This window comes from Ictidomys tridecemlineatus, chromosome 9, assembly GCF_052094955.1.
Source record: "Ictidomys tridecemlineatus isolate mIctTri1 chromosome 9, mIctTri1.hap1, whole genome shotgun sequence".
NCBI lineage: Eukaryota > Metazoa > Chordata > Mammalia > Rodentia > Sciuridae > Ictidomys > Ictidomys tridecemlineatus.
In genome coordinates, this window is record NC_135485.1 from 92,401,883 (window position 1) to 92,422,297 (window position 20,415).

Sequence of the window (20,415 nt, forward strand, 5' to 3'; positions counted from 1 at the left end):
ATTAATTTACTTTCTATAGAGAACATATTTAAAAAATTTGTTCCACATGCTGCTGACTCTGTAGTTTTTATCCAGTTCTTATTACTTGAGAAAATTTTCTACAGAGTGTCATGTTATATTTAGGAGAAAATGTCTAAGATTGAGTCTAATTGATAGTCAATAAGTAGGCGAACAAAAGGAAGACATCAAGTTTTCTGATCCAAAACTCATTAAGTATACACAGATATTCTCATCTGATTGTAGCTATTTAATCCTACCCCAGTCTACATGATTTCCCTTTGCAGACCACAAACATTTGGATACTTTTAAGAATTTATATTGTTAATGTAAAAATCATGCAATAGTTATGTATTCTGATGATTAATTTAAAGAATGAAAACTGTCAGAAAATATGCTTTTAAAAATGTTAACAAAATTATTGGATAGCTGAAAGCATTATATTATTTAATTTGTTGAACCAGGTTTAATCAAAATGGATATTTTAATTTATTAGGTTTTTGCTGATGGCAGTCTTGTGGCTGTAATTGATATCATATTTAAAAAAAAAATCTTTTTTAAATTCTTTTTTAAAATTTGCTTATATAATGTAAACTAAAATGTATGTATAAAAATTTCATATAGAATCAAAATGCACATAATATATAAATACATTTTACATAAATTGTATAGACTCAATATGTAAATAAAATTAAAATAATGTGTCATTCATAAAGTGAAAGTATAGATTATATTTAACTTGTAGCACAGATTAGGTTAAACCATTTGTATATTTTTCATGTCATATCTATAAAATCTAACATGAAAATCACTACTTAAATATTTTGAATATTATTATCAATATTTCATTAACAGATTTTCTTAATTTTATGTTGACTTTTGAAAATTTTTTTGAATTACCACATGCAAAATGTATTAATGTATATAGTCTTATATAAGATTCACTTTCTTAGAATAAAAATAATGTAAAAAAAATGCAATAGAATAAAGCAGTTTTTCTTAAATCTCTAAACTATTAAGTAGGTTATAGTATAAGGTTATTTAAATTAAAATTTAATATTATGAGGCATGTCAACATACATTATGATTTTAAAAAGTAGTAAAAGATATTTTTCAAATGGAGACTTAATTTTTAGAATAACCTACATATGTTTTTGGTACAATTTATGCAGGCTTCTTGTTTATGTATTATGAGTATTTAAGTCTCATGAAGGAAATCATTTATCTGTCAAAACTTTCAAGATTTATATTTGGTAACTAAACGAACAATGATAAATAATTCTGTTCCCAGTGATCTTTTTTAGGAGTAGAAACCAGGTTTGCTTTGAAATCATTAAAATGTTTGCCTCCTGCCAAAGCTGAGCTGTCTGATAAGCACACCTCTCGGCTTAAGCAAGGTGCCTGACAGACTAGAATGGTTGGTGAGGAATCAAAAATATGCTTTAATCCAGTGTTCATTTTCATATCACAAAAGGTGCTACAGAATGATTTCCATTCGCAAAAGGAAAAGGCAAGCTAAATTAAAAGCCAAGTTTCTAATCCCCTCTGCTTGGCTTTAGAACCAGAGCCAAAAGAAATAGTGCTTTAACAGGTACATATGCCCTTAGGGGACGCACCGGACCACCTAGCTGGCGAGATGAAAAGATAATAGGATTGAGTTATATCAGTGGCCAACAAATTGTGCCCCTACTGCTGTGGCTGACAAGAGGCAGTAGAGCTAGTGGGTGGCCAACAAAAACTCTATTTTGTGACAATGGGTAGATAAATATTGCAGCCACTCAAATGCCATCTTTCTAGCTTATAGTTTCGGTCTTAGCAGTCAAGACATTTATCAGCAGTATGTGAGAAAATCTTAGAGCAAGTGCCTGACATTTGTGTGGATAGCCTTGTCCAGATGATTGAAGGGCAGTCTGAGCTGCTAACCACTAATTAGCCTAATTGACACCAAATTGAAAGGGATGGCTCAGCTGTTGCAGAAACACTGCCTAATGGTAGTGTTGTGTCTCAGCTGCTTGGATGAGAAGTGATTATTAATTGCACCTTGTGGAAAGAGAAACTGCTGCATTATATTAATATTGGGGAAGTAGAGGATTAATCTGACAATAAACTTGCCCCACCCTGCTGGCACTCTCATCATTAAGAATATTTGACACAAATGACATAAACTGATTTAAACTCTACTGTGGCTATAAGGGGGATTTTACCGATAGGTTGAATTGCAAGCTGAGTTTTTTGAGAGTACCAAAACTACGAAAAATAAATCTAATGATGCAGACAAAAAGAGAAAACTCAATCATGGATACTAAATAGTTTTTGTTATTGAAGAGCATGAGTTTTTGTTTCATGTTACTTTTTAAACACAACAATATTTTTAGCTGATAAGCAGGATTTTATTTTCTACTTAAGATACTCCTTTTCTATTGATAGATATGACAGAGTTGTTCAGTGAAGCATCTACGGAAGGAAGGAATGAAAGTTAAAAGTACTACAAGTTACAGGTTAGGATATGGCCAAACAGTGGAAAACAAAAATAAATTAATTGGATTTGTTAATTTACATTGAGAGAATAATTTCTGGAACCAGCAGAAAGGAAAAATTTTGAAATACAATTCTTTCCTTACAAATTTTCTCCTTCCCTATAAATCGTTGGATTCCATTATTCCTTAATAAAGATGAGATCTTTCCTGCATAGTTTCATAGTGGTAAGATTGAAAGGACCTCTCAAGTCATTTGGGTTTGTTTTGATAAACATAGGAACATGGGGTGGGGATCACCTTCTCTAGTATTATGCTGGAAACTTTTAATTTCAAAGTCAGTTACTGAATTTAAAAAAGGCATGGTAATAAAAACTATATCTAATCAAGAGTTTTAAAACTTATTTGAGAAAGCTCATCAAGGGAGACAAAATTTGATTCTGCTAAAACAATCATCCCCACAAAGATCTTTATGAACTTTGGCAGTTGAGGAATAAATAACATTATATATTCTGGTGTCTGACAATAAACATGAAGAGTCAAATGAAATTATATCAGATGTAGTCAATTTCTAAGCCAGCAATGGGATGTGTTCTAAGTGAGCATTTTCAATTAGTTGGATATCAGCATACTTTTGGATGCCAGAAAGTGATTGTGATCTTACTTTATTCTTTCATATAATCATTAATTCAGTAAGTATCCTTCAGTATGTATACAAGCACCACATAAATCTTTGAACTAAAGGTCAGATTAGCCAGAAAGAGACTAATTTATAAAATATTTTCTAGCAGTATATTCCCAAAGAAAATAATGGAAACTAATAATTGTAATGTAGCTGTGAGGAAAAGATGCAACGTGGCATCAATTTGTGTGTTTTTAATGAAAATAAGAAGTTAGTGAGTTGGCCCCTCCTTTAAAAAACTTTATTTTTTCACACTAGCTCCACAGATATACATTTTTTTCAAAACACATGAAAATATGAGACTGGTTGTTACTTGTTGCTCAACTGGAGCAAAGTTCATGGTAGAGATTATTTATGTCAATGGTAATATGAAATTGTAATGCTAATGAAGAGAAAAAATGCAGGGAAAGTATATTTTGAGAACAGAGTTAATTTGTTAAGTGCAATTCTGAGCCTGTTGCTTTCATTTGTTACCATTTTTCACTTGTTCACTTGGCCTCCAGACACATAGATAGGCTCCCCCCAGGGTGAATCTGAGTCTAGAGGTTTGGAGGAAAAATAACTATACAGACAAAAATGATTTTGCATAATTTTAGAAATGCAATATCTTCTCTCAACAGTTTAGCAAGTTAATTCTCCCAGTGCTAAATGGAGAAATACCTCCATAATATCCACTTCTGTCAATGACCTTCATATTTCATAGGTTGTAAAATAACTGGGGATACATTATGGAAGTGCAACTGTATTATGAGTACTTCCTTCTAAGGGATTGTCCATTAAATAAAATTAAGAGAGGAGGTGAATGTTGAGTCTCACCATGGGTTCATCACTTCTCTGTGTCTTGAATTTTGTTGTGCACTTACCATGTGGAACCATTTGTGATGATTCCAGAAATAGAAGAGGTAGGAACAAGCTTTGGTTGGAGCCTCTGATCATCAGAACTCTGCATGCTGGAAATGTACTTCAGAACTGAATACAGTTACTTAGTTTTTGTTTTCACTCTAGTTCCAGAAGTAAGAAATAAGCAATCTCATGCTGGGCATGGTAGTGCATGTCTGTAATCCCAGCAGCTCAGGAAGCTGAGGCAAGAGAGTCACAAGTTCAAAGCCAGTCTCAGAAACTTAGTGAGGCCCTAAACAACTCAGTGGGACCCTGTCTTTAAATAAAATATAAAAAAGACCTGGGGATGTGGCTCAGTGGTTAAGCACCTCTGGGTTCCATACCCAGAACAACAACAACAACAAAAAGCATCTCCTACTTTGCTCCTAAAAAACAACCATGGAAATTTCCTTTTTTTTTTCCACATTAGTATTATTATTTTTTTCTCAGACCATGAGATTGTCTAATGTGCAAGGTGGAGAGAGAACTTGAGTCTTTAATCTCATAAATACAGGGCAGGAGGTTTAAGATTGAAGGCTTAGTAACCCCACCACCACCACCACTGCCCCAGAGAAGAAAGAGGTATAATGGGAAGAGAGAAAGATTTTAAGTGAGGTGCTTTTACTTTTCCTGATAATCATGAGCCATTGCAGATGAAAAGTTTGGATGTCTTTGAATTTCAGTTACATTTTCAAGATCTTTGTGAAGTAACTTGCTGGAGGCATTTTGTAGAGTCTCGCAGGAGCCAATTCCCAATTCCAAGATCAGGGACACACTGATATCTTCAAATTGTCCAAAGTAGGAATATTTGTTTCCAAAGGAATTGGCAAATGTCACAAATCAGGGTGAGGCTTCTTCCTGTCCTGGAGATCTGGCTGTTAACCTTTTACCAGCACACCATGGGCAGTAAGAGCTTTAGATCTCAATGAATCATCCAAATACATCCAACTGTGCTGTGACCAGCTTCAGCAATTAGCACTTGGCTGCTGATGTAGTGCAAATCCAACCTAAACCACCCAGAGCCACTGGGAAAAAAACCAGTGATTGCAGTTGCTATGTCAATGACTCATAGACAAGTAATACAGCAATTGTAAATTTGCGTCACACTCAAGTTGTTGGTATAAATGAAAGCAGAACCACAAATAATTTAAAACTTGCAACATTGAACAATGCATTCCATTGTAAGAACCTGCACTAGTATTCAAGGTACTCTTAAGATGCTGCAAAAAACTTCAATATTTAAATAAGTCATTTTTAAATAAGAAAAGGAAAAAATTCAGTCAAACATATACTACAATTTATAAATACTCTTATGACAAGTTGTGAAGGGGGGGTATTTCTGACAATGTTTTGAGAATTTTACCATAAAAACTTATAGTCCTTAATGGCTAGAGTTATTAAATATACTTTATCTTCCCTGATTTTCTTCTTCTAGATTGTCTGATTTTGTATTTTCCATATTTCTTACTGTAATTGTTTTTACTTGGCAAGTTACATTAATTTTATTTCCAAAAAATATGTCGAAGAAGTGTAGAACTGTACTTTGCATCTATATACCTTGGATTGAAGCTAGCAAACATTTATTCATTTTGGACCAAAAAATATTTCATCTCAAACTGGGCATGGTGGAACAGGCCTGTAAACACAGCTACTGGGAGGCTGAGGCAAGAGGATCTCAAATTCAATGCCAGCCTGGGCAATTTAATGAGACCCTGTCTCAAGATTAAAAAATAAAAATGGACAGGTGTGTAGCTTGGTAGTCGTATGCTCCCGGTTCAATGCTCAGAATTAAAAAATAATACCAAAAATATTTTTCACTTTTTTTTTCAGCTAAAGACAAAACTAATTTGGGTTTCTGTCAAGATAGAGACAATTTACAAAGTAATAAACATCTTATGGTTCTTACAATTTCCTGAATAAGTTTAAAAATATTTGAAAAGTCAGTAAACATGGATTTAATTACATATGCATTATGTAGTTACATATTTAATATAAATATAAAAAAACAGAGAAGTAATCTATTAACATCCAGGATTTGAGATGGGAAAAGTGGGATCTTCATTTCCTGATGTATATGTTTGTTTGTTTGTTTGTTTGCTACAAAAAAATACATCTTAATTAAAAAAATTGTTAGTTTCATTTTTGGAATATTCCTCTTACCTTTCAAAGGCAGGAAGAGATAGAATTAAAAAATACAGAAAATAAAAAGTATAATTTTTTGTTTGCATTTATCTTTCAAAAATGTACACAGATTTCTTACACTTTTTAAAATCTAAATGACTTTTTCCTGTTGCTGTTTCTGTATTTGTACCAGAAAGAATAATCATCAGATCTATTTCTCAGTGAGGTATTCACTTACTGCTCTGCTAGTGCTTTGACACTTACATGAAAATTTGTATTAGTACAGTTTGGAACTGAAATTTATTATTTTGTTGAGGGTTTCTTGCTTTGAAGTCTTAATGGCGTAAGAGAATATGCCTAACTGCAGAGGTTTACCTAGTCACACGTTGGTGTATCATCTGGTATGTAAAGTAAGGAAAAATGCAGCTGATCTGGTATTATTTATTATAATTCTGATGGATTACAGGAATATTTTCCCATTATAATATAAAATAGCCTAGCAATTTAAGCTACAGTTGAAAAAACAATAAGAACACTTTCTATAAAGAAAGGCTCCAAAACTTACTGTGCTTTATGTACCTTTTAACGAGATGAAAGTAATATTTTAATGTCTCCAGCGGTCAGCAAAACAGTTTGAGGTGTGCCGTTACCACATCACCTCAGCTTTTTCACTCAAGAGCGATTTCAGATCTCTTTGTGGTATGTTTGGCAATACACTTAAAAGATTACGACTTAAGCTAGTAATAATCTGGCTTCAAGCAATTTTCTGTCTGTCCATCCAGCCGCCTATTCTTTCTTCGGTTTTTCAAAAACCCCAAAATGAACAGCATGAAACACAACAACAACAGAAAAGGAAGAAACCATAATCCTCTTTAGAGTTCCCCCCTGACTCTCAGACAGCCCTGAAATTACTAGAAGGCTAATGTACTCTGGGTTTTATTTCAACACTAATTTTCCAGCATTTGGGGGAGCGGGGTGGGGTATGAGATGGGAGGTAGTGGGGAATGGAGTAATTGTGTGATTTCTATGACCTCTTTTGTGTTTTAATCTGTCCCTTTCCGTGTTTTAATTTAGATTAGGGAAGGCAAATCTCTTTTGAATTTTGAAGTTTGCTTTTTGGTGGGTTAACTAGATGAGACATTGCTCTCATGAGTCCAGCTAAAGACAAAACTGATTTGCGTTGCTGTCAAGACAGAGGCAATTTACAAAGTAATAAACATCTTGTTAGCTTCAACTTCACCATTGTTGAAGTCTGTATTTTATCTAGGATCTCTTCTAAGAACTCATACTTTTTATATATATAAACACTATACTATATGTGTACAGCATATTATATATAATATATATAATCTACTTGAGATTTATTGAAAAATAATTTGATTTTAAAAAGAAATGATACCATCCTATGTGCATATATGATTACATGACCTGTCTCTACATCATGCACAACCAGATGAATGAGAAGTTATATCCTTTTTATGTATGATGTGTCAAAATGTCATGTATAACTGATTAGAACAAAAAAAAACCTGATTAGAACAAAAAAGTCCAATTAAAAAAAACTCACGAAAGTTATAAAAAACAGAACATATGAACAAACAGTAGATTGTTCAGTTCTTTGATACCTGAGTTTTGTTTGCCTAGATAGTCACAAAATATTTACTTATTCATACTAATGTTAGCAATTATTGAGTATATCAATACTTAGAATTTTCTGATGCATGTTATAATATTTTTATATTGATATTTGTATTGATATTTATTGAAGTTTTTCATTTATATTTTATAGTATTTTGTTTTAATGAAAATCACATAATAAAAATCACAATTATAGATATCTATGTGTATGTATATATATTTATGTGTATTTCTAATGACTCTACACATGTCCATGGCAGATTCTTCATGTTACTCACTTTTTCTCCTTCTTCCAATGCTTTAATGTGGAAGAGAGTTTGTTGGTCTACAGTGAATTGTGTTTCCTTAAGTAAGTCAAGTTTCTACTGCAGTAAAACAAAAAACACCCTCCCCCGCAAACAAACAAACAAACAAAACAAAAACCAAGAAACCCCACAGTCTATAGAACTACTAAGGTTTTGTCTTCTTGAATTCCCTGGGCTCTTTCCCCAAGGAAGTAGTCAAAAAATTTAAGAACATGTTTTGAAAGTATAATAAATGAAAGAGGTATTAGGATATAATAAGACAGCAGAAGGTCATGGAATACAGACTTTCCTATACAAAAGACTGTGGACTATAGTTCTTTGCACAACCCTGTGTGCTTGTAGGTGCTTCCACCTAAGGTTACTATTTTTTTTTCTTGTTCTTTTCTGTCTTATGAGATTTTCCCACTTCCCAACTTTTCAGGGTCAGTCATCTTTGACTGTGAGAGGTCTTCCTTTAGTCAGGTGCCAGACCTCTGCAGGGCTGTTTCTCTGTAGAATATTCCTTGTCAAGAATAAGGGAATTTGGTAGGTAGAAATCAGAGGCATGAGCAGGTCTGGTGAAGCTGGGGGATTATACAATTTTGGAGTGTCTTCAATTTTTTTAAAAAAACACAAAATTAGAAGATAGTGGAATGAAACCGACATCATTACCCTAGGTATATGTATGATTGCACAAATGGTGTGACCCTACTTAGGGTACTATCAGAGAAGTCAAAAATTGTGCTCCATTTGTGTACAATGAATCGAAGAGCATTTCGGCTGTCATGTATAACTAATTAGAACAAATAAATAAATGAAAATAAATGAAAAAAATTCAAAATTAGGCACAAAAGGAAACATTTATTTACAATGAGAAAAATTCTGTATGATGAATTTTTTAAATTTGACAAATATGACAAGCATTATAAAATAAAGAAGAATAGCATAATTATTTTAATTAACTGCCAAATACTTATATTTCTTCCCTACACATTTGGCAGCATATTTTGATTATATCTTCATAGGATAGCAGTATTATAATACCAACACTGATAGAGGAAATGGAAAGGTAATTTTGTCTTTTCTCTGGCATAATACATCATTTTTTATTACTTCACAATTTGTTATGGTTCTTATGTAACCATATGTAAATGTCTAGGGTATGCTAAGCCTTTAGGTAGGTAAGATTTTCTTGTGCAGTGACCAATCTTAAGTCTCCTTGAGTTGATGACCTTCTTAATCCTCATTGCAAAGAGCTAGTTCAAGGGGACTGGGAGAGTCTCATGTAGTTAAGGGGCCTAGAAGCTTGAGCATCACTTCTTTGTGGTCAATCCTTTCTGAACGATAGATAATGTTGACAAAGAAAAACCTTTGGAGTTAGGTCCATATTCAAATTTCAGCTTCACTTATATGACTTAAGAAAAATCATTAAGTACTTTAAGCTCCATGTTTCTCAATTATAGAATAAGAATATTAATAATGTCAATGGTATTAGACTATTTGGAGGATTTTAAAGTAGTAAGGGGGTCCTCAAAACAAGTAATTCTTTTCATCATCCTCTCCTTCTTATTATGTTTTAATCTGAATTTTAAAGAGCCTTTTTGAAACCACATCTTAGTGTCAATATTAGATGAGGATTTTACTGTTGGTCTTATTTTGTCTAATTAATCATGAGAAATATTTGGGAAAAAAATGAGAAAAAAAGTGAAGATACTTTGAATATCTAATATGTGGCAATGTTTTTTTCATGTATTATTTTAGCTGGCATATCTTGGGTCCTCATGTCTATTCAAAAATATATACACATATAGAATCAGTCTTAGAATCCTATCCTCTAATTACTGACAGCACCTAAACATAGTTAAATCTCAAAACATATTTATTCATGGGTAAATAAACTAGTTGCCTCATATATTCTTCAACAGCTCTGATAGGGAGACTGACCTTGCATTTTACCTATAAGGACTCTGAGCTAATAAGACCCCATCCAACCAAGGTCTGTCTGAGTCCATCCATGTGCCATTCATCTTCAACAGATTTTTTCTTTAAACTTTAGACATTTATTTCTCACCGTTCTGGAGGCCAGGAATCAAGGTTCTGTCAGACTTGGTTTTTAGTGAGGGCTCTCTTCCTGATTGCAGTTGGTCATCTTCTTGCTGTGTCCTCACATGGTGAAGAGGGAGAGCTCAGGACCTCATCTAGGCAATACTACCTGCTGAAGGGCTCCATCATATTATAGGTTAATACCTCAACATATGAATTACAGGTAGGAGGATGACTTTCAGTTCATAACATACCACTGACTAAAGTGGTAAAAAGGATTACTAACCCCCAAATGCTCTTCAATTAGATGACCTTTAAAGAATTTATTTATTTATTTATTTTTGCTAAGTGTCTCTCCATTTATCAGCCATACTTTTTCTTCCTTTTGGTGAATCTCCTCTTACACTTTCAGAAATTCTCATCTTGGCTCCAGGATGGAGAATGTCACCCAAGCCTAAGGCAATCATTAAAATATTGCAACCTCCCAAGTACAGCGATTGCTTATAGGTGCAGAAATCACAAAGAAAATTCAAATGAGTGGAAACAAGGAGACTTTGGCAGGAACTTCAAATGTAGAGACACATGCTTTTTCCCCTTCCTGCCCTCACCTGAACATAGGACGAAGACAGACTGTGGTCATAGCGGCTGTCTTACAATCGCCTCCACAGATCTTCATGCTCCTTAAGTCACTTCTTGTAGGTGTTGCCTACTTATCTATCTGCCTACCCTGTCAATCAGTTCGGAAATGTTTTTCAATTCCTCAGACTCTAAGTCATATTCTAGTCTTTTTCTTTCATAACCCAAATCCAGCCCACCACACACCCTTGGGTTGCTTTAGACCACAGCACCATTACCATGGTGGTCCATGTGAGCACCATCTTGTGCCAAAGTTATTGTGAGAGTCTCTCCTTTGGAAATGTAAATCAGGTCATTCCACCCTTCCCAGAAAAACTCTCCCAAAGTGTCTACAATGCTGACCACTCTCAACCTCCAAGCACAGTCTTTAAGGAGGTCTGCACTTGCCATTTCTTTGGTCAGGAACCGTCCTTCCCCGCATAATAACATGGGGCCTTTCCTTTATGCCTCTATTCAAGTTTTACTTTGTCAGTCAGGAAGGGCATCGTCACCTCATATAAAATAGCAAGTCCTTACTTTCTGGGAATTTTACATCCCTCCTTGATGCTTTGCTTTTCTCCTCCTTGCTCATCTGCATCTGATGTACACTATGCTTTAACTATTACTTGGTTATCATTTGACTTTCCTAAGTAGAATAAAACCATCATAGGACATATCTGATTTTTTTTCATTAATAAACTCTATCTCAAACAGTAGCATCCAAAAAGTTGACACTCAATACACATTTGTTGAGTAATGATTACCTCACAGAAAGATTAAATATTAAGTGATTTCAGCTTGTGGTTTTCCTCTGGCATTTATGAGTTTTTTATATTTGACTTACACAGAATCTCAAAATTTAAGTTAAAATTAAAAATGAATTTGAAATTACATAACGGCTGAAAAATAAGTGCTATCCCCCTACAAAATCCTTAATTTTAAAGTTTACTTAGATTAAAATTATTTCATTTTATTACCATTACTTAAAGAGTTTTATTTAAATACTTCTCTATACATATTTCTCTCTGCAAGTTGAAGTTAAAATTGTAATTTCCCACTTCCTATAGTGGCTACTTGTTTTTGATAATCAAATATCTTGTTGATATTAGAATCATAGTCATTAATTCACAGATTATCACTTTTCTTGAAAATATACTATAGCTGGGTATGACGGTTTCCACTTGGGAAGCTGAGGCAGGAGGATTGAGAGTTCAAAGACAGCCTTGCCACTTAGCAAGGCCCTAAGCAACTCAGTGAGACCCTGTCTATAAATAAAATACAAAAAAGGGCTGGGCATATGACTCAGTGGTTAAGTCCCCTGAGTTCAATCCTTGGTACCTCCCACCCCTCAAAAATTATAGACCACAATTGTAGTAATTGTAAATATTTGCTTTGGTGATTTATAAAACAACTTAAACCTCTTATTCCTTACAATGTCATCATAAACATCAAATTTATTATATGTCACATTCAATAACAACGTTGAACTAATAACAGAAATAAATAAGGTAAATAATAAAAAGCAAATTTTTAGTTTTATTCTGTATGTGTGTGTGCGTGCGTGTGTGCCACAGTTTCAGGTGCAGAAATCCTTTTTGGCCACCTCACTATTCTGATCTTACTCCATCGGACTCTTGTGGGCTCCCATCTAAATCATAGGGTTTGTATCCATATCTCATTTTTTTTGGATTATGTCATAGTTAAGATTACAAATAGAGTCCCTATTTTGTTGTCTGTCTAAATGGAGTCTAAATATTCACTACAGCAATTTGTAGCACAAGAGAATGGTTATGTTAAATTTTAGTGAGAAGCATATTAGTATTTAAAAATTCAATAAACTTTCTGATATTTTTTCTAAGTATAGTATTATACTTCTGAACTTATTAAAGCTTAAAATTATATAAAGATCTCTGGAACACCCTCTAAAGTTAAGTCTCTATCTATGCAAATTTAGTCAATAAACGAAATTACCTGAAGTGTTTATTACAAACACAAATCTTTGGGGGTTCCCATATTCTTCTTCCATTTCTATCAGAAATTCTCAGTCTTGTCAATCCTGATGGGACCCAACCAATCGTTTCTACATCTGTGTCAATGTTTATACCTGTGTCTAGATTTAGGTGCAAGATCTAGGTATCTCTCTCCCTATCTGTGTGTGAAGATATGTCAAGCTATAGAATCACATGAGCTACAGTAGCATTTCTTTTTTTTTTTTATTGGTTGCATTTCTTATAGTGTGTGTGAATGAACTAATCTCCCAATCAACTTTACAATGGAGAGCTCATAGTCAGATAAGATCATGTGTCCTGCATGCCTGTAATATTCAGCGCAAAGTAGTATATAGTTTAGGCTCTGAAAATTCCTGTCATTCATGAAATGGGAAACTTTGTTTAAAAGTTTATCAATCTGCTTCATCACGGAATCCCATTATCCCCGCCACAGCAGCTGCTAACATTCCTTGAAACCAAGGAACTGACATGTTACGTTCAGTCTTTGTTACACAACTGAAATTCATCAGACTATTCTCAAATAGAAGAGGAAGACTGTTTTTTATAGAAGACATGAGTTTTGAAATATTTCAATTCCTCCCCGAAGCCCAAATTTATTTGTATACTAAGGTAAAGTTCAATCATTATGGTTTTCTTAAAGTAAGCAAGAGGTTATTTTTTACTTTTTAAAAGAAACAGGTTATAATAATGCTTCATGGCCATAAAAGAATATTTGTAATGATTTATTCATGGAATTGGCACTTTGTTAGGATTTGGGGGGTGTTACCCTTTCCTGGGATCCACATCATTTTGTTTATCAGGTGCTCAGGGCTAGTTTTACTCCTAGTAAGTTTGTTTACTAATAGTAGCATAGAAAGCTTTATTTTAAAAGACGCTTAATTCAGCTATGGCAATAGCTTCTTATTCTTTGTCTGTTAATGGTTACAAGTATGGTAAAATGAATCTAAAGAGTACCATGTCCAAAGACTTCCCAACTTCTCGCCATTATCTTCACAATTAACAACAACAACAACAACAAAAAACAAAAAACAAAACAAAAAAATTCTTTCTCTTTCTACATTTCTAATTTTTTTGTGCTTACAACAGAGTGCAAAGATAGCAAGAAGGCAGTGTTTCTCTACCTCCTTTCCTTCCTTCCCTCCCTTCTTCTCCCCCCCTGTCTTTTTATTTGGTACTAGGATTGAATTTAGGGGTACTGACCACTGAGCCACATCCCCAGCCCTATCTCATATTTTATTTACAGACAGGGTCTCACTGAGTTTCTTAGTGCCTCCCTTTTGCTGAGGCTGGCTTTGAACTCATGGGCCTCAGCCTCCTGACCTGGGGGATTGCAAGAGTACGCCACCGCTCCCTGACCTTCTTTCCTCTTTTGCTTACACTTTCTCATTCTCTTTCTTTGATTATTTATTTACTTATTTATTTTTGGTACTTGGGATTGAACTTAGGGGCTGGGTTCAACTACTGAGTCACAAGGTGTTACTAAGTTGCTTAGGGCTTCAATAAATTTCTGAGGCTGGCTTTGAACCTGCTATGTCAACTTATATTTTTTTAAATTGTACAACCTAATGTTTTTTAGGCCTAAGTTTTAAGATATCTATTTTTATTGTCTGCCTTATATACAAATGCTGATTATATAGGCCTTTCCTTTTTCCATAATCTATTATAGAAATACCTATGCTACAAGAAAAATTCTTTGCAAATACAATGTAAAAGTCAGGTCTGTGGAGATACAGTATAGAAGGCTTTGTCTTTCTTTATTCTTCTGCCAATCAATGTGTTAGCATGTTTGTCACAAAAGAAAAATGTAATGGAAAATTAAGGTCAGTCTTGCCTGCTGCTGCAGAACTATAGTGAGCATTTGATACACACTTGTTGTAACAGAGGCACTATGATAACACTTTCTCAAAAGGGTTTCCCAAAATCATTCAGGGATGTGTGTTCCTGTATTCCTCAAGACTGATGCAGGCTCTAAGGACAACTTTTCCAGCCTCCTTAACTCATTGTGATTTCTCTGACTGAGGAAGGCTAACAGAAATGGAATTCAAAGATATGGAAGAAAGAAAAGGAATAATATCAGGTAACCACCTCCCACCCCCCACCACCCGCTTATTGTGGTCAAGCCTTGGGTTTCCAGATGTGGCAGAGCTGAAGGCAATCATGTTCAGATGGGATTCCTCAACACTGAATCTTTTGCTTCACACGCATTATTAATTTTATAAAGAAAACATTTTGCATGAAGTTTCTGTGGTTAGACCATACATCCAACATGAGTAGAACAATCTTTAGCCTCTGAGTTTCTGTTAAGATTTCTGGGGCTCATGGCCTTAGCACAAATTGTTTTGTTGTTTGTTTACTCTTAATTGTGGAAAAGATTAAGGATACAGCTTCTGCAATTCAAGTTGCTTATACATAATTGTTTGGGCATATTGAAATGCAGAGAAATGAAGCACCTTAGCAAGATTGTCAGGTGTCAATTCCAAACATAGTGAAGAGGAAAGACCACATCTCCTGAACCCCATCTCTGGCTCCGTTATCTGAAGCCTGCTTTCTCAGGACAAGTCAGTGACAGCTGGGTGTATGATCAAAGTACAAAACACAAAGCAAGGACAAGATGGGAGGGATAAGGATATAAGCTATAAGGATATAAGGGTGATATTTTCCGACCTGTTCCATTATCTTTGATTCTTAAGTTTTCATGCCTGATTTCATACAAATACTTAGAATCACATGAAAGAATATCCTATACTCACTTTGTTCTGGTATGTTCTTCTTAGCCTGTTTTAAAAGTTTGATTATCTCCTGTTCTCCAAACCACCAACTCTGCTTTTTCTTTTATTTTCTGTTTCAGCTTCTCTGTGGATGAAATTCTCAGTATTTCTTTTGCTCATTTGCTCTTTTCCTTGATGTGTTGCATCAGTCCTCAGCTATTTAAGCTTAATTAAGTATGATTCTATTGCTTCTCACCTGAAGTCACGTTCCCACTATTCAGAAAGAATCAGATAATTTTAAAACCAGGATTAAGAGTTCAGAAATATGGTCAAAGACTTAAACAGATATTTCAAAGAAGAAGATATGCAAATAGCCATTACACACTGAAAAAATGCTCAGTATTATTAGTCATCAGGAAGACACAAAATTAAAACCACAATGAGATACTACTATCTACCTATTCAAATGGCTGAATACAAAGATGGACAATACTAAGTACTGACAATGATGAACAGCAGATGACACTCTCATATATTGGTGGTGTCAGAATAACAGGACACAAACATTTGAGAACATTTCAAAAGTTTTATATGTAGTACAATATGTAGATACTACAGTGCACGTAATTTTTCTCCTAGTTATTTACTTAAGTGAAAGAAAAATTAGAACACAGAATTGCACAAGAATGTTCCTAACAGTTTTATTCACATGGCCTAAAACTAGAAGTGGTCCTGATGTTATTATAGGAGAATGGATGAGCCCATTGTTGTATATCCATACGATAGAATATCACTTAGCAGTAAAAATGAACAAAATTATTACAACAATATGGATGAATCTTAAAAATGCTATCCTGTACAAAGGAGAACAGCTACAAGAGTACACTATGTGATTGCAAATATATGAATTTATACAACAGGCTAATCTAGAGAGATAGAAAGCACATGGATTATTACAGGGTACTAAGGGTAGGGGAAATTACTACAAAAGTTACCAGAGAATTTTTTTGGGAAATGTCAGTGTTCACCTTGACTGTGAAAGGGGATACATGGATATACACATTTGTCAAAACTCATCAAAATGTATATTTAAAAATGGGTACATTCATTGTTTGTAAATTATAACCGAATATCAATTTAAAAATTAAATAAAACTCACTGGGGAAAGGGAAGCATCTAACAATGATAATAACCAAATCCTAATTAAGGAAGTGCAGGGATTTGAGCCAGTTTCCAAAAGATGCCATAGGAAAATGTATAGTGAATTCAGCTGTATTGTGACCAAAGCACACAGTCCTTGAAAAGCAGAATCAAATACCGTGTGTTATGTGCCTATTCTGTGTTTTGAATTCTTCAAAATACCCTGTGAGCATTTTCTTGTTCAATCATCAAAACATCCCTGTGAAGAGGACACTTTAAACAACATTTTAAAGATCGGACATTTCAAGGGGACAGATATTTTGTGGAAGATTACCCAGGCATAACATATATCATATAATTAAAGTACAGGAGGTTTTAATATTACATATTCACACAGGACTAGTACATTCTCCTTCCCCCCCCCTTATCAATAGAAAAAGTTTGATGAAGCAGGTAGAGCAGACCATTTATTTGTATTTTCCAGTAATATGATTTGAATCTGATTGCAAGAGTAATATTACTACAAAATGTTTAAAATGATTTTAGTAAGTTTGACTAATTTTTTTTATAGATAGGAATATAACACATTCACTACATTTTAGAACATTAACAAAAATGGTCAAATATACAATAAATGAAACCTCAAGATGACAAAAATAACTGAAATTCAACTTAAAGTATCTTAAGGATTTTTTACCTTTTGAAGAAAAAGATTAAAATATTACTCTTTTATTATATCCTCAAAGGACTTAAAAATCAGAAATATCATCTTGGTAGATTTCTCTGTGTTCTTGAGAGTAACTATCCAAACGGTTTAATTTTTTTTCTTTCTCAAATTCTTGTTTATTAAAAATAAGTTTGATATAAAAAAGTCAAGTTAACAGATCCTCCAGAAGCAGCAAATATCCATAGACTTCAGTGTCAAAATGTTGTGGATGCTCTCCCCTGTCTTCAGGGAAGTCCTGTGTTTTTTCTTAATTCTTACATTACCCGAATTGAACCCAGTTGCACTAAACCACTGAGCTACATCACCAGATAAAATACATATATATCATGTAAAGTACACACACGCACACACACACACATATATAATACATATATATAATTTTTAAATTTAGAGACAGGGTATTGCTAAGTTACCTAAGGCCTCACTCAGTTGCTGAGGCTGGCTTTAAGCCTATGATCCTCCTGCCTCAGCCTCCCTTTTTGTTTTTTTTTGTTTTTTTGTTTTTTTGTTTTTAGGACCTGGGATTGAACTCAGGGGCACTCAACCACTGAGCCACTTCCCCAGCCCTATTTTGTATTTTATTTAGAGACAAGGTCTCTGAATTGCTTAGTGCCTCACTTTTGCTAAGGCTGATTTTGAACTCACGATCCTCCTGCCTCAGCCTCCGGAGCCCCTGGAGTATAGGCATGCACCATTACCCTCATATAACATCGTCAATTTCTATAACTCTGGATGAGAGTGTGGAACTCACCTTCAGGTGTTGTGCACTTTGAAAGTTCTCCAATTTAACCCACATAACAATTTCCTCCTCTCTCCTTTTAATTCGCATATACCTTAATAAAATTGAAATTTGATTCAATATTTGACGACTAAATGAGAGAGACAATTTCACATATTGATGTATAAAAAGCAGTTCTAACTTTTGAGGTTAAAAATTTCTAGTCTTTAATTTTTCTTGCCTACATGTCTCCATTCGTTATGTTAGAAGAAACAAAAAGGATAAGATGAAAAATGTGATATTCAAAAATAGGAAGTCATGATTTTGGTATCCTCTTAAAGAAATGAGCCACATAGTGGATTAAACTTGTTGTACTGGGGAGGGGTAAATAAAAGACCGCAAGGACATTTTTGTTTTTTGTTTTGTTTTTTAATCCTAGTTTATTAGAATAAACATAATATTGTGTCTCTTGGTTACCCAATTCCTGTTTCCAGATACGACTGAGTTTTGGGCACAGCCTAGTTGGCTTGGTTCGTCACTTTTGATATAAGCAGGACAGTTTGTGTCCTGTGTTTACCCCATTTTCATGCATCTAGTTTAGAAAGTTTTCCATTAGGCATTTTTCCTCTGGATTCTGACTCATTAACTAGTTTTAATGCTTAATGGTCTCTCTTGTGGCTAATAGGACTTAGGTTCTGGGAAATAAACCTAAAGTCATATCACAAAGTGCTCTTATGTAACAGTGCCTAACACTTTACCAGTGATGAGCCCCTGATGTCTCTGATTATAACCTGTGATTTTCAATGGGAGATTTAAGATAATAAATTCTCTTCCTAAAATTATGAAAAAAGTAATGGTCAGATAATAGGGGGGAAATATATAAAAATGTCTATACTCATGTATATTCATATAAACACTGAATGGAAAGCTAAAGACAAAAATGAAAACCAGGTTTCACTAAAATGGTGAAATGGTAACATTATCACAATCGCTTACATTTTATTGTAGTATTAGAGCAACCTGTAAAGCCACCTTGCAGGTGAGATGCCTTTCGTTTTCAGAAGCTACATTTGATTTGATATTTTTAAAAACACAGCAGGAGAAGCATTGTTTTTACAACCCTCGATTGTTTCACCACTAGAACACTAGAGGTCACTGTAGCGAGTATTTGTGTCGCTGTCACTAGCTGATCTTTGTGTTGCAGTCTCAGTAATTTAAATTCCTTGCAGTTTTCTGTTTACTTCAGTAGCTGTTGGTTTAAAGGGAATCTGATCTTCCTGATCTCGTGGGTTGTATATCTCTACATCTCTCTATGGTTTTAGATAGGTCTAACTGCAGTTTTCTATTTCAGAAAGGCAATGTAAACCAGGAAAAATACATGATAGATGAGAAAGCTACATTACCCATTTCTACCCAAACTGGAAAGTATTTGCAGTTTTTTACTTTGCTCTGGATGTTCTTTGTCCTACAGTTGAGTTCCAATTTCAATTTCTAAAGTTGTTATCCCACGAAAAAATAAAGTTTAGGTGACAGATTAACATATCACTCCGATTCCTAATTGGTTCATTAAGGCCTGATGTGATTGCAAATGATGAAGAGAAGATGTTTGGGGAAGGCCAGGAGGTGGGGTGCTGTTTGCCAGCTCCTTCAAGTCATCATCTCAGTCAGGAGGGACCATTTGTGATCCAGAGGGGATCTTGGAAGCAGGGCCCTATGCCAGCCTCTTGAATGGCTCTAGGACACAGTCCAGTCTTCAGAAGTCAAAAGCTGGGTTTGTGGCTTTAACCTGTGGAAGGTAGTCTAGCAAAGGGCCGGGTTTAATTGGTATTTATTGTTGCTGGTGTTTTGGGTTCCAGACCTTTGATAAACCTTTCCCAGCACAGCAAACCCATGGTTAGCTCTGCAGCAGTGAGGAAGCTGTGGCAGCAGAACTACAATTACCCTTCACTGGCAAAACAAAACATAAAAAACTACGAGGAAAGCGAGCTCTCTACACATGCAATTTTTAATGACAGTTGGCAGGTGAAAACAATACCCCTCAAAATGAGAACGTATTCCTTGTTCCTTTACACTCACCAGGGAAGAGACATTTATCAAAAAGGGCTAATTATTCATACTGAAGTGAGGAGAATAAAAGGAAGAATGTAAAAGACAAAATATCATAATTAAAAAGTAGATCGTTTCAAATACTGGGATTCAAATGTAAGTGTTGTTGCTGTTTTTTTTTTTTTTGTTTGTTTTGTTTTTTAACAAGGGTACCAAATCCTAACTCAAAATTTTCTGTGTCATTATCTGGAAGAGATGGTGTCAGTAATGGTAAACACTCTGTCTTAAAAAGCTGCAGATTCTAGCTAATTGTAAACAGGCAAGACATTCACCT